Here is a 15,819-nt window from a genome sequence, read left to right on the forward strand (position 1 = left end):
TATTCTGACCTCTATATAAGAAAAGACAATTGAGGGGACGGGAGGATGCAGGAAGGTGGGGGCGGACAAACGTTTCCTGGCTATCCCGTTATACCTTAAGAAGAAGAATCGTTACGTAAACCTCAAGGCCGCCAAGTGTGGAGGGAGGGTGTCGTTACAAGTGTTGTATTATGTAGATAGTTATTCCGCAGTACCTTTGCTAGCTCTTTAAATGTTATTTAATTCATTTTGTTGTACTTCAGAGATGTAAAACAATGTTCCTCTTAAAACAAGATTTCTGCAATTTTTCTTAAATTACGATATACAAATGATATAGACTGGAGTAAAAGCTAGTGATTTTATTGAATTATTGTGACTAAAATAGTATTTTGTGATTGCACTTGAACTATTTTCCGATGTGTAGCAAGGAATCTCATTTTCTGCCCGCTCATTTTAAAGGTAGGCCTGCTCTTAGTGTCCGTACTAGTGACAGGTCTACAATGTTTATTCTTAAAGATAGGCCTTCTCTAAGTGTCCCTTCCTAGCGACAGGGATAGAGTGTTTAATATTTACGATAGGCCTGGTCTAAGTGTCCATTCAAGCGACAGGTCTAGCTGCCTTTCCTCTAGTCTTGCACTGCTAAATTAAGTACGGCTAGCCCAGATAGCCCTCGTGTAGCTTTGTGCAAAATTCAAAACAAACCAAATTCCGAAGTTGGGATCATTTGTGGTCTTATTAATCCTAAAAAAGATAAAAAATAAAATAATAGTTTGTTTTTTTAATGAAAGAAAATTTCCTATGTTGTTTTGTATTTTGTATGATCAGGTGAAATAGTAAATTATTTGTGAATCTAATGTTTAGTAATTCGCTTTCTCTTGGTGCAAAAATGCGCTCCACACTTTAAAGTCGTGTGTAAATTAAAGAAGTATCTATTACGCCCAATTCTGTTGTTAGACAAGAGCTACTAAAGAGTTAGTTGTGAGTTCTATTGACTTTCATGCTTTTCCTTTTAGGGACAACAGTGTGCAAAAAAATCTATGTGAATCTGCGTGAATGTCCTAAACATACCAATGAAATTCACTTGTTTGTATGAAAAAAATTTCAGGTATTCAACTTTACTTCGTTAGGTAATTAGGTTAGTTTTTAAACCAATATCTGTCTTTTGTTGACCGTCGCTTGTGCAAGGTGGAGTACTGTACCAACATTATAATGCGTTAACATATTTTTCTTTATCTTCATGAATGGCCCGGTATAGCCAAGCGCGTTAAGGCGTGCGACTCGTAATCTGAGGGTCGCGGGTTCGCATCCCCGTCGCGCCAAACATGCTCGCCCTTTCAGCCGTGAGGGCGTTATAATGTGACGGTCAATCCCACTATTCGTTGGTATAAGAGTAACCCAAGAGTTGGCGCTGGGTGGTGATGACTAGCTGCCTTCCCTCTAGTCCTACACTGCTAAATTAGGGACGGCTAGCGCAGATAGCCCTCGAGTAGCTTTGCGCGAAATTAAAAAAACCCAAACTATTATAAATAACGATTTATATATGCAAAAACGGCTCGTTTAGGTTGAGAAAATATTTTACATGGAAGAGCGATGACCGAAGAAGGTCGAAACGTTGTTCGCTCTTCCATGTAAAATATTTTCTTAACCCAAACGAGCCGTTTTTGCATATATATTTCTCTACAAGTGGGTTTTCTCGACATCACTGAAATAACGATTTATATACAAAAGTTTTACAAACAATACTGAGACTTCTATCTGGTCTGGAATAAAACATTTTATCGGTGGTTCACGATGAGCGAATTAATCCTATGTTGGTATACAAGTACAATTCATTTGGCTGGAAGCTAGCTTGTTCTATTCCTGAATGGTTTGCGCAGTTTAGAAGCTAACTTTTCACCGAGGAAGATATATAATGTTCTTGTAGAAATATTAACGTCCGAAGTTAATTCGCTAAAGTTGGTAATTTTCGAAATCTGTAAACGTTCTTGGTCAAATATCTGTAGTTTTCAGATTAATAAGCATTTATCAAAATTATTGGTTCCGAAGTTTATAGTATATTGATTTGTAACAAACCAACAATATTCTCTCTCCGCGTTTCGTTGGTTACCATTTATAAGCTTTAAGGCGAGGCACTAATACTAGTAGTCACTAGTACACCCATAGTACATTATTGATTCTTACGCTGGAGAATTTTCTTCAGATTTAGAGAACAAGCGAGACTTTCGCAATATACATTTAACAATATAAGTTACATGTATTTAAAAACATGTATTAAACTAAACAAACATTGACGTTAAAATAAACATATAATATTAAATTTGATACACACAATTAAAATTATAGGTATAATTTGTATATGAAAAACCTTAACAGTGTCATGAAAAAAAGGATTTTGGTGTAATGGTTGATCAGTCTCTAAAGCCATCTAAGTGGTGTATTGTTAAGTAGTATATTTTAGATTGTGTCTACAGGAATATTGAGTACGAGGCTGAAGAGGTTATAATTTCATTGCATAGGTCACTGGTTAGGTTACAACTGGAGCATTGTGTTCAGTTTTAAGCTTTTTACCTAAGGAAAGACATTGAATTATTGGAAATGGTTCAGCGAACAATTACTAAAACGGTACCTGATATCGAGAGGTTGTCGCATGAGAAGATATTATGATGCTTAAAACTGTTTTTTTCTTGAAAAAGAAGAGTTAGGTGTATCTGATTGAAATGTTTGGTGATTGTCCTGTAGAATGGGTTGCCCTGGATGTTGTGGAAGCAGTAACTTTGAGTGAGTTTAAAAGAGAGATTAATAGATAAATGAATGATAAGGGCTGGCTTTAAATTTTTTAAATTAATTTGTTTAATATTTTTAGTTTAGCTTAGAGGATTGGACAGCCCAGATAGAGCGACAAGTCTCTTGTTGTCCGTAAACAACATTATGTTATTATTATGTTATAAATTTATCTAAATAAATTTTGCAGAATAAAAAGCACTTTTAGTATTTATTACATGACTAATGTAATTTTTAAGAACTGATAAACACAACTTTTATCACGTATTTCATGCTATAAGTTGATTAATTAATATGCATCGTGTTTCTCAAAAACAAATTATATATTGTAGTTCAGAGTAAAGCAGGTGCTCCGTACAACTAATGTCTGTACACGCGAATAAAAAAAACAATAAAAATTTATCAAAGATCTAAAACGTGAAAGAACTTTTCTTGTTGACCGGCTAGTTGATTACAACATGTAGCTGATAGAAGCTTACTTGGATTGGTCATTAACGACGGAAAATAATTTAGTCAACTCATCAAGAGAAAAAATGAAGATTCCAATACGTTTCTGAAGGTTAACATCATACTGGACAATAAATAACTGTACCGACTTACAAACAGCATAAGATGAATCGTATCAGCTCGGATGAAATAACCTAATAAAGAAGTTATTTTCTTAGCGTAAAGCTACGTAATGAACTTTTTGTCCAGCGCGGAGAATCGCCACTCCTATTTTCCTGTTATAAGTTTCTAAACTTACAGTGAGTAATACAGAAAAGAAGACAGGGGCACATATGGTTGAGTGCTGAACATATAAATTTATCCATCCAAATAAGAAAAGAAATTAATAAAGAAGACAGCATTGTAACACTCTCTTTGATAAGATATACTAATATTTTTATTATTTTTACTAGACGTTCCACTATCTGGTGTATTTCAATAAATCTTTTATCATCACGTAAGTTGTCAAGTCATAATAACATGAGGTTCTGATTGTGATGTGAAATGTTAAACAAATGTGACTCGACTGCAACTAATAGAAAGTAAGATACGGTGTTTTAAAAAATAAAAGGACATATAAATTCGGTTGTACCCTTTGAAATGGCAACGTGTATGACCGTACCGCTGGCATTACCCACGAACGGTATCTTTTTAAAATAACTATAACTTGCAAATAAAACAATATCTGGAAACGTTTAATCGTACATAGTTTCTTTTCGGGTAGGCTTGTCCCTTGTGGAACACTGAATGGTGAATAAAGATGTTTACATAGAACAAAGATCATACCATAATTTGAAATAACTTTTTTTTTTTCCTCTGGCTTATGTTCATTCCAACGCACAACAAGATCTTCTAAGAGATTTTACTAATATTCTTGCACGTCAACAGCTAGGCGTCTCGCTAAAACTCGCTTAACAGACACTGCAGAAAATAGTCCAAGCACAAGAATAGACAAGTTTCAATCTTACTCTAGGAACATGGAGAGACAACCGTAATGGTGAGTCTAAGGGGTTTACGTTTCCTTTGTTTGTAGCTTATAACTAATAAGAAACTTGTGCTGAAATAATAATAATAAAAATATCCCAACTATCTTGTAACGAAGTTGTGTAAATTACACTACTATTTAAGCTTGGATAATGTATGGCGCAATATATACCTCATTTATTTAAAAGGTTTAGCAAAGATAATTTGTGTGCAATTTAGATTCAAATTCCAACAAAAAATTCGCTAATTAAGATTTGAATGTTTGTATTCATCCTTATTCTAACAGCTTAATTACATTTTCCGAATAAATGTCATCATATACTATGTTACTGAAAATTAAAAAGAGAAAAAAAGAAAAGAAAACCGAACTATTCTTTTCGTGAATAGTTTAACTAGTTTAAAGGATAGAAGTCTGAAAGATATCATTCACAGGTACTCGGATTAGTAACGCTAAGTATGAAAGTCATAGTTCAAGAGATAACAATGGAAACGGCTCTCACATTGTTGTAAAAATAATGATTATCTGGCCTTTGCTTTCTAAATACAGAGGTCCAGCAGTATAAAAACAAACAAATAAATAATTGACGTGAATTATCACTATTTTTTGTCAGGCTTGATTCATCAAAGTTTCTTAGAATAGTAAGAGTTTTAAAATAGCAATAACGTAATTTGGTGTATTTCACGTATACAACCAGAACGATACAAAACAATCACGGTTTTGAAATGTCAATGCTTCTTATTTTATTAGTGAAACATGGTTCGAATGAGTTGACCATTGATATATGAGTTTGAGTTTTACAATCATAATTGTAAAATGCTAAGAAAAAATGTTCAAGCAGTTGACTTAGCATGTACAAATAGTACAGTTTACCATACAGATAAATTTACCTTTGTTTTATTATTACTTATTTAATTACAAAACTAAATAATGGTCTACCCGCACTATGCCCACACCCACAGAAGTCAAGCCCTAAACTTTATAGTTATAAGCCCCAAACCCTACTGCTCAGCCATCAAGAGGCAATTTATTTATTATGTCTGACTGTTCTAAAATCAAACATTCAACAAGTGTAACTGATAATAAAGTAACCCTGTTGAAGGAATTTCACAAGGTAACAAAGTGATACTCTTCATTATTTATTTTGGTTCTTAAGAGGCCGAGTGCTGACCGGTGTTTATCCTGCCAGGCTCTAGTTTGTGTTCTGTTTCTGTCACCTCCATCTCGAAAAATGTCTCGCTCTGCGTTCCCTTGTTTTACTTTATAGCAAATCCACATTGCGCCATATGCCGTGTTCACTGCAGAGTATCGGATCCCAAATTATAGCGTTATAAGTCCGTAGACTTATAACTTTGCTGCCTTCAATGCACTATAAGAATGGCGGTCAAGTCTCGGACTGATAAGAGTAGCCCAACAGTTTGTGGGGGGTAATGTTTACTAGCTGCCTTTTTCTCTAATTTATCGTTTTAAAGTTAGGGACATCCAGTCGAGATGGCCCTCATGTACCTTTGAACAAAATTCAATAAAAGAAATAAAATTTATTTTAACTACAATGACAACAATGTAATGCTGACAGCTTCTACATCCAGCAGAACGTTTCGCTCATTTATTATGTAAATAACAACATTTTAATTCCAAATTTGAGTGGGAGTGATTCATTTAATGAAAATATATACTAGTTGTACTGGTGTGGAAAGTTTTGGTTCTATCTCTGTTCTCTCTACTTTCAGTATGTAAATTAGTAGTACTTTGTTTGGTTATTTTAGCGTAACCTCTTTATTTATTGATGTTGAATAAACAATATTACTATATATTCATTGTATAAAAATATTTTTACTGTTTCCTTCGCGAAACATTTCTCACATGATAAATTAATTTTTAACCATGTATATCCCCTCACAATTCGAAATACTTTTTGTTTCTAATCCAATTCCTTTAATCTTAGAACGTTACAGTCTATCACAGTATAAGTGGCATGATAATTTAATAGCGTCCCTCGAGATATCAAACAGGCTTTGTTTGTTTGTAATAAAGTTCACAGTTACACAAAAGCTACCTACACTCTGCCCAATACAGGTATCGAAATTCAGTTTCTAAGCGTTGTAAGTCCGCAATAAAACCAGATAAGCTTAACTTAATAGTTCGAGAAAACTTTCGTTTCAACATTGTAAACACACAGGGTTGTTTGATAAACGAAAACATGAAACAAATTAAAAAACAAAATGTTGGTTTGATTACTTACGAGTAGCATAATGTTGTAGACTACAGCTTTGTTATTCACTTTGTACATTAGCAAGACGTAGTGGTGATGTGTGAGGCTTAGATAATTCTCGAGGGTCTAGATTTGACGTGACTACTCGAATTTTCATAAGATCTTGGGGAAACAAATACTGTAATCTATAAAAACACGAGCAAGTCATAGAGTTAATCAGAGAGCTAGACAGTCATAAAACAAAGATGTTCCAGCATTATTGATTCAGTACTGAGTATGTCAGTCAGGCACTTTTCAGTTGTGTTGTTAGTATGTAAGAGAGAGGCAGAGAATTTAACAAGTGGCTGCTCGGTTTTATTTGTGAATTAGGCTTATCAGTTAATGTAGCCTCAAAAATTTGCAAATTACAGTCGAAGCAACAACTTCATTGTTTAGTCAGTTTGCAGCGTGTGATATTTCCTGAGATGGCCCTTTGATAGCAATCCGCCCCTGCTAATAACAGTAAAATACACCAAAGCATAGAAATCCTATATTTTCAAGAATGTAAACTTCCTATAAACGAAAGCACAGAACTAAATATACAAGTGAATATAGTCACGAATAATATTATAAGTATTTCATGACAGGTGGTAAATCCAGTGGCTGCTAATTTTCAATAAGTATCGGTCTCTCTGTTACTAAGCAAAAGTCCACAGGCAGTTTTTCAGTGGATTATCTTATTTTTTGAATTTGTAACAATGTTTGGAATTCTCGAATAGTCATCATCAGGTAAGTCATCGTCTATTGTATGAAATATTAAAAAGTTGCACGAACATTTTGTTCCAATTTGTAAAACATGCAGGTTGACGCTTTTGTTTTGATTTAAATAAGGTTTTAGTTTACGAATAATAACTGCTTCTGCTATTTTTCTTCTATTATTGTTGTGCTCATTTCATAAAGTTTTTAAGTCATTAATATTGATTGGAATGATTCTTTATGCTATATTCGTAAATGTGTGATAGGTATTGTCATGTTATTTTATCCTAGTATTCACAGAGTGTAGTTTCGTCTCTTTAAGTGTTATTGAATCTATCACATTTGATACCTGTAGGTACTTCCGTAGTTAAAGTTGTCACAATAAGTCTCATTTAGATGTCTCTGTACTTCTGTTTAAAAGTGTACAATGGATTTGCTCTCCTTACTACAAGGGCTAATAAGCAACTTAAAAATTCTTATACGATATAGCACCTACTCTCACACATTAGCAGAGTCAAGTTAAAAAATACAGTTTTTTTTTAGTTTAAGAACTTATAACTGAAACTATCCAGTTTGTTACAACATAGTAAAAGACATGTTTCAGGAATCAGCAGAGAAACTGTAATGCTCATCATTATGCTAAATGTTCTGTGTGTTTTCTTATAGCAAAGCCACATCGGCCTAGTTGCTGAGACCGCAGAGGGGAATCGAACCCCTGATTTTAGTATTGTAAATCCGTAAATTTACCGCTGTACCAGAAGGGGACTATGCTAAATAAATAGAAAAACAGCCAAATAACTTTTCTTGTTTTTGTGCACTTAACGTACAAAATACTACCATGGCTTCAGCAGAAGTGTCTACGGCAGCATGTTTGTATTCAGAATTATAAACATTCATATCCAGATAAAAAACAAACTGTGGCAAGAAATATATACAGGTTTATTCAGTTTCCAAGAAAACTTCTTGTTTTCGAAGTTATGGAACAAGACATTGACATACTTCGCCTCAGTGATCAAAGCAATTATTCGCGGAAGTTCAAGGATTATCTAACCCTTTCAATTAAAACGTGTATTAAGTAACTTGGTTGAGTTTCTGTAACAAGAAGCGAGACCGTACCGGTTTTAAAAGTAGTAAACACTAATTCCAAAGTCCAGAAACGACCCTGGACATATTCCCAAATCTAAATGATGACTTCACGAAATGAGAACTGTATTGTTGTTTAAGACTCATAACGTAGGTAAATCAATACGGAATTTTCTCTAACATTAAATACTTTTATTTGTGAGCTTTTGGTTTCCTTACTGAAGCCTTCATCGGGCAAAAATCAAGCAATAAAAAATTTGTTAAACTGTGAAACATTGCTTTAAAATAGGTATCAAGGCAACAGTCGTAACAAAACCTGACATCTGGTATCAAAGCTATTATAGATAATAAATCGAATGCTTTGATATAATAAACATAGGGACAATCCAGAGAAAAAAGATGAGGGATTTTTTCAAATTCAAATAATAAATAGTAAAAGTAAAGATTTAAATTTACATAGAAACCACGACAAACAATATGCTTCATGTGTTTTATTAGTGGTGCCCATGCGGTATTGAGTGTTTGGTGGCCGATGTTTTGATTAATACATACTTGTGGTCCACTGTCTTGTGCTTGGACGGTAGTAGCTTCTTTAACTTTTCTACGTTTGCGGTTTCTTCTTTGTCTATTATTGTGGCATTTTTTATGTATATTATACGACTGTTTTCCTGAACGAGAAAGGCTACAGCTGATGTGTTTATATCACAGTTTTTAGTGTCTTTTTAGTGTTTTTTGAGTCTTATTTGTAACGGGCGTTGTGTTTCCCCAATGTATTGTTTATTACACTCTCATACCTAATGCTATAAACCACGTTCTTTGTGAGAGGGATTTTACCTTTATAGGACTTCGGTTAATGTAGGCAGATTTTAGAAAACTACGGTAATGCTAAGTTTATCGATTATCCTACGAAGCTTTTCTCCTACCCCTGGTATATAGGGAAGAAATGCTCTTTTATTTTAATTGTAATTGTTAGGTTGTGGTTCATTAGTAGTTGAGACAGATAAACCACATGTTTAAGTTTTTCATCTAGGTAAAAGAGGAACATATACTTGTAGCTCTAGATTTTAGCGTTTTAATAATCCTAGTTTTACTTCTGTTGTATGGCATGAGAGAAAATTCAGATTTTTTTTAGTCTTCTTCCGATAAACGATAGTGGTCAACTTCTCTAAACCCCTATCCATGTGAACCACAACATCGAGAACTGGAAGAATGTTTATCTTCTTCAACTTCTATGAAAAATTGTATGTTGTCAAATTGGTTGTTCAGATGAGCATGACAAATTTTTAAATTTTCTTCTCCATGGATCTTTAAAATAAAGGTATCTTCCCCATATACGAAGTTGACGAAAATACGGTGTTAAAATGGTGTGTTTAAAATTATGCATGAATATTTCTGCAACTACGGGTGAAAAAGATGAATCCATTGACTACCTTCTAACATATTGTAAAATCAGCCATCACAGTGAAAGTAGTTTGCATCGAGACAGATTTCGAGTAAGATCATGATGCTGGTTGACGTTCTTGTTGGAAGTAAGATGTTGTCACTTAATTGTTTGTGTATTATTACCGTGATATCTTTAGCAGGTGACAAGTGAAACTACGTCGAGCGTAGCCATAACATCGTCTTTGGATATTATTTGGTTATAAATGGGGTTAACGTGAGCCTCTAATTAAATAAGTCAGATCTTAGCACGCTAGAAATAAATTTGGCTGTTTTGTAATAGGTAGCAGGGACACATTAAGTTTATGTGTCTTGGGCAAGCCATAAAACTGTAGGGAAATCGAATGGTATGTAGATAATATTTTCTACTGTGTCATGCTCATTTCCTTTTTATTTATCATGTTCCAAAGTTCTTTATTTACCGTTTTTCTATACGTTGAGTTGGATCCGAAGAAAGTCTTTGGTAAATTGAATCCGGTAACACTTCTTTTTTTTTATTTATAGTCGCGTCGGTTTAAGAGGACTGTAGAATTGCCCCTATCGAAATGTGGAAGAGCAGTGTCTCTATCTTTCTTTAAATTACTGATAGCTCGGTGCTCCTGTTTAGTTTGGTTGTTTTGAGATTTCATCGTAGATGATTTTAGGGCATCTCGATCTTGAAAGTATAATTCATTAGCAGTTGTAACTTTTTGAATGAAAGTTTAGTTTGTTTGTTTTTGGAATTTTGTGCAAAGCTAGACGAGAGCTACTCTTTTACCAACGAATAGTTGGATTGACCCTAACATTATAACGTCCTCATAGCCGAAAAGGCGAGCATGTTTGGTGTAACGGGCATTCGAACTCGCGACCCTAATACCACTTATGTGATTATCGACATCTAGTATTGAAATTATTAAAGATATATAATTATAATGAATATAGTTAGTAGTTAATAATGACCTTTACATATATACATTATACTTTAATTACTGAAAATTAAAAGTTCCTAACATAACGTTTAAATGATTAATTTATTACTTGGCTTAAATTATTATATACCACATGCGAAAAACTATCAGTGTTTCAGTTCACTTACAATAAAATGAAAGTTTCATTATACTTAAACGTGTGACACTTATAGTATATTTACAGAATCTTTTATTAAAATCAAAGTTAATTATAATACATTGTCACTATCTACGTATTTACACGATATATTTACAATATATTTGAAATAGATGGTTCACTTTACCAAACTGTAGATATTTAGTGACACATGTCAGTTAAATACAATTTTTGTATTTAATGAAACTGTACATTTCTAAAACGCAATTATCGATGATGAAACATTGTTGCTATCTATGAGAGCTCATTAGGTAATAATACAAAACACTGTGTATTCTCAATATTTGACGGGTTAACGTATATGTATAGCATATTATGCCCGACATACAGCAAAATTGTCAGACTGTATCAGTCGGATTATAACAAAATGAAAGATCGATTCTACTTACCTATGTGAGATTTAGTTGTTATTTTACTTCTGTCATGTTTAAAAACATTGGTAATATATATTAGACGATGGTTTCAAAATATTGAAAATGGCCAGTTTTGAATTATGAAACAGCAGTGATAAGTTTACTTTATGAGACTTTTAAATCAAAGACAGGACAAAAGTTTTGTTTATGTAAACATTTCCATCATGATTTATTGAACACTGAATATACTAATTGTCTAAAATATCTTAAAGAACACCAATCATCATGTTAGTTATACAAAAAACATATTATTTCTGTTACAAGTTCACAAAACATTGAAACTATTGAAATGATTTTCATGATACATACCTTTGTAATAGTGAACAGTTATCGTAGGCTTGATTGTAACACGTTTTGTTCTTTAATGTGAAGAAAAACTGTTTCTTCTTGTATGGAAATATCATTTCACGAAGAATACATTTTTTTGAATTGTGTAAGGTAGTTGAAATATGCTTATTCACAATATGAAAAAAATATCTTAAATTCACTAGGTATCACGTTGTAATTACATCTGATGATGGTTTTAAGTTCTCAATAGTTTAATGTTCCATTTTTTAATTGCTTAAAAGATCTACTATCCCTCTTCCGTAGCGAGTTGATAATTGTTGTTTAAGGCTCCTAACATAGGTAAATTAATATGTAAAACTACACATGGACATTTCTGTATGTTAAAACAGTTTTACTTGCAAGCTTTTGGCTCTCTTGTCGGAGACTTCAACAAATAACAGTGTAGTTAGCAATAAAAATTCGTTAAACTGTGTAACACTGCTTTGAAATAGGTATCTAGGCAACACTTCGTAACAACACCAATATCTGGTATTAAAATGATTAAATATATAAAATTAGGATGAATATCATATATAAATCGATTGGTTCGACGGTATACTCGTTACAATAAAAACTGGTAATGCTATAGCTGCGTCCTCGTTCATTTCTTCTGGCGGTTGGAAAGGAAAACACGTTAACTATAAACTTTATATCCCCCAGTGGGGCAGGTGTACGGATTAAAAACGCTAAAACCGGGGTTCGATTCCACGTGGAAGACACAGTAAATAGCTTTGCTCTAAAACAAACAAACAAACAGCTTACCCTCATTGGTTCTATATCAATATTCTGAAAATATTTCGATCAATTATAATATTACTCAAGTTTTGTTTATGGCTTCTTTACTTCAGGAAGTTTAATGTATACATGGATTGATATTAAGTTTGTTTGTTTGTTATGAAACTGCAAGTTAACTAATGTTGGGTTGTTTGATCGTCTTCTCCTTTCAAATCAAAGAATGAAATTGTTTCTCATTAGGTCTACAAATAACACTTCATTAAAGTTATTTTGTTTCACGATATTGGCTAAAGTGAGTGGCTTTCACGATCACAAAGCTTCACTTCCATCAAACATGCCTATAATCGAGGAAGAATACATATCTAGGGCTTAAAGGTATACTTGCGAACTTACAACACTAGAAACCAATTTTCGATACCCATGGTGGGCAGAGCATAGATAGCCCATTGTGTAGCTTTGTACTTAACTATAAACAAACAAAAGGGTTTAATTAAAAACTACATTGAGTAATACCCACTTTTATTTCAGTAATTGTCTATTCCTTAATGAAAAACTATTACTTACAAATCACACTCTACAAAATATGTCTTTAACTTTAGGAATTATCATCTCATACCCTTATTATGTACTTAAAGTATTAAAAAGATTATTTCACTTTACCTAATATTTTCAATCCTTCCTTTCTCTTAACTGTCGAAGAGTACACTATGAAATAATTATAAAAGTACAATGCACTTCTTCTAAATTAATAAAAAACATAAAAAATGAAAAACGGACATGAAACGAATTAATAACGTCAAAATATAACTAATCAACTTCTTGCTATCACTCTTGAAGCCTCTGTGCTGACTGTGACAGCTCAACGTGCTATTATCTTGCAGACTGTAACAGAAAAAAAGGAAATTGTCTTTCCTTGATATCCAAATCAGCAGATTATATTACTAGTTTACAATATCTGTTCGTAAGAAAACATGTACAGGTTTACATATTAGTTTCGAAAATTTTACTTTGGAATTCTTTAACGTGATCCTATGCTCAGTCTTCTCACTTGAGCATATAACATCTGTTCTGACTATCTCTTTCCCCATATCGAAATAACCAACTTACAGAATATTCTAGTAATCAACGGATATCTTTTCTATTTTATTTAAGCTTTAATAGGCAAGTTCCTTTATAACAAGACTGAACCCTCAAATGAACCACATATTGTGAAGAAGTACCCATTAAGACTGATATTGTGTTTTTTTAGGTAAACGAAATTACGTAATGAAATCACAAATTTTAAGAATAATTAAAACTTTTTAACAACAGTTTGAACTACAATTGACATTTTAACCAAATCTCACAATTCAAAATCTATTATTTACCCCTATGCATTTCTGAATCATGTTTAAATACACATGTGGTGGCTGTAATGCAACTTCAAATGGCAAAAGTATATTGCAATTCGATTTCATTTGGTACAATTTTGGAATAAAGAACATTATATTTGTTACTTTTCAGCAGTACATGGTAATGGAATATCGATTACAACTCTTTAAAGGATACTTCTATAAAGTGTCATTAGATTATAACTAACGGATACTCCTAGTAAAGTTATGGTGACACACTATCAAACATTGTCACGCTTTGTAGCTATGAGACTATCTAAGTCTAAATATTATATATTATTATTATTATTATTACTATTAGTACTTACTAACTACCAATTAGTTTACACTGTATATTTTAGTTATTAGCCTGCTACAATCATTAGGGAAGTCTTTGGAACAAGCTGTATGTGTTGGACGGATACATCAGGATTCGATCTTGGATCCTCTTATCAGAAGGTTTGATTAATTATTATTTATTCATTTGAATTCTCATTCTATTGGGACTTGAATGAACCATTTGAAAGGTGTTAAAATAATTAGCTAGGATTATATGACTTTTAAACTAGCTTGACTGTGTTTTCTATTAACTTGATGTAGAAAAGTTATTTTATTTTTGTTTTCTCTTTGTGGTTCGTATCCCATTATCTTTCTATTTTATTGTATAACCTTTTTCTGTAAGATGAAGTACTACTGAAAGTATATCAGAACTACTTAATTTGCATGCTTATTATGCTTCTCAATTATTACTTTTATTGGTATTTTTGATTTTTCAAATTCATAAAGAATGTTGTAAATAGCGCTTTTGCTTTTCATTAGGTATTTAGATGGCTATGAGTGCACTAAATGCTATCGTATGGTCTTGTGGTTTCCTGCTGATCAGGGAATAACACCTATATTCAAGGGTATTCGAAAACAAAGAAATGTGGATTGACTTGGGGTCAGATTATTAAGAAAGAGATCTACAACAAGTCTTACCCTAGTCGTGGTAAGTAAACTGCAGTGGCTTGTAACAGGTGAGAATTTACAAGCATAAAGTCGGTGGTAAAAGCCATGCAAGAAAACGCAAGATAATCAAGAAGGGTCTCTGTATGAAAAAAAGCAAAACAAATCACGTGTGCACAAGTTTTTTTCCATGATGTATTCGTTTAACTGTTACGCACAATCAAGCAACTGGAGAATAAAATGGATTTTCATAGTATTTCATAAGAAAGAATAGAGTTCAACTGGCCACTCGCAGTACCTATGGATTTCTGTGCAATCGTACTTTTGAAACGGGCAGTGAAAATCAATATTCTTAGAACACAGGTTGGATTATGAAAATTCTGCAAATAGTCTGGTGTGCTTTGGACAAGGTAGCCTTACGACTGAGCCTTTTGAAATGGAAACTACACTGTATAGATATTTTTAAAATGCACGGTCATCAGACACAGCGTAACCGGACATGGTGACTCGGACTGGAATGATACTTTAATATCAGATACTCAATACTCTCTAATAGGATTAAGTTCACTATTACCTATGCAGTTAAAATTTCTCCGTTTAAGTTATTATATTAACTGTATGGGAATTAGATTACACAATTATGCGGTATAATTTGTTTTCTAATTTCGATTTATGCTATTTAAAAAACAATTATCTAACTAAAATCAGTTTCTATCCATATGATAGTTACTTTTAAACAAGAAAAGTTAAAATAATATTGGGTTAAGAACAAAACTAAACAATAAATGTTTAATAAGAGATAAAGTAATAAATTATTTTTTTTAATATAGGGTCAGTGTGTATGTGTGTTTTCTTCGAGCAAAGCCACATCGGGCTATCTGCTGAGCACACCGAAGGGAATCGAATCCCTGATTTTAGTGTCGTAAATCTGTAGACATACTGCTGTACTAGCGGGGGGGTATATAGGGTCAGAATAGAACGTGATTGGAAGAGCATGTTCAGTTGTTTGAGTATACTTTAAGTGTACTCGTTGTTTAAACATCCTGGTGTGACTAGTTTATGATACATGCTATTATATTTATGGCATAACATTTTACAAAACATGAACGAAAAATTTAACTGTGATTCATTTTAATATAACGATTAAACAAACAAAAATAAGTTGGCCTAGCAAAAATTGTAAAATAATCTTTTGTATTTATTTATGTTATTTAGTTTTGAATGTTT

At 32.8% G+C, this 15,819-nt stretch overlaps 1 long non-coding RNA gene across 1 annotated transcript; it reads left to right on the forward strand.

Annotated features, from left to right (window-relative positions):
- Positions 1–6,539: 6,539 nt before the first annotated feature.
- On the forward strand, positions 6,540–15,369 carry LOC143233899 (uncharacterized). The gene is made up of 3 exons (XR_013018380.1): positions 6,540–7,208; positions 14,010–14,106; positions 14,467–15,369. It is a non-coding gene; the product is annotated as an uncharacterized LOC143233899 (long non-coding RNA).
- Positions 15,370–15,819: the final 450 nt, after the last annotated feature.

This window comes from Tachypleus tridentatus, chromosome 12 (genome assembly GCF_004210375.1).
Source record: "Tachypleus tridentatus isolate NWPU-2018 chromosome 12, ASM421037v1, whole genome shotgun sequence".
Taxonomy (NCBI): Eukaryota; Metazoa; Arthropoda; class Merostomata; order Xiphosura; family Limulidae; genus Tachypleus; species Tachypleus tridentatus.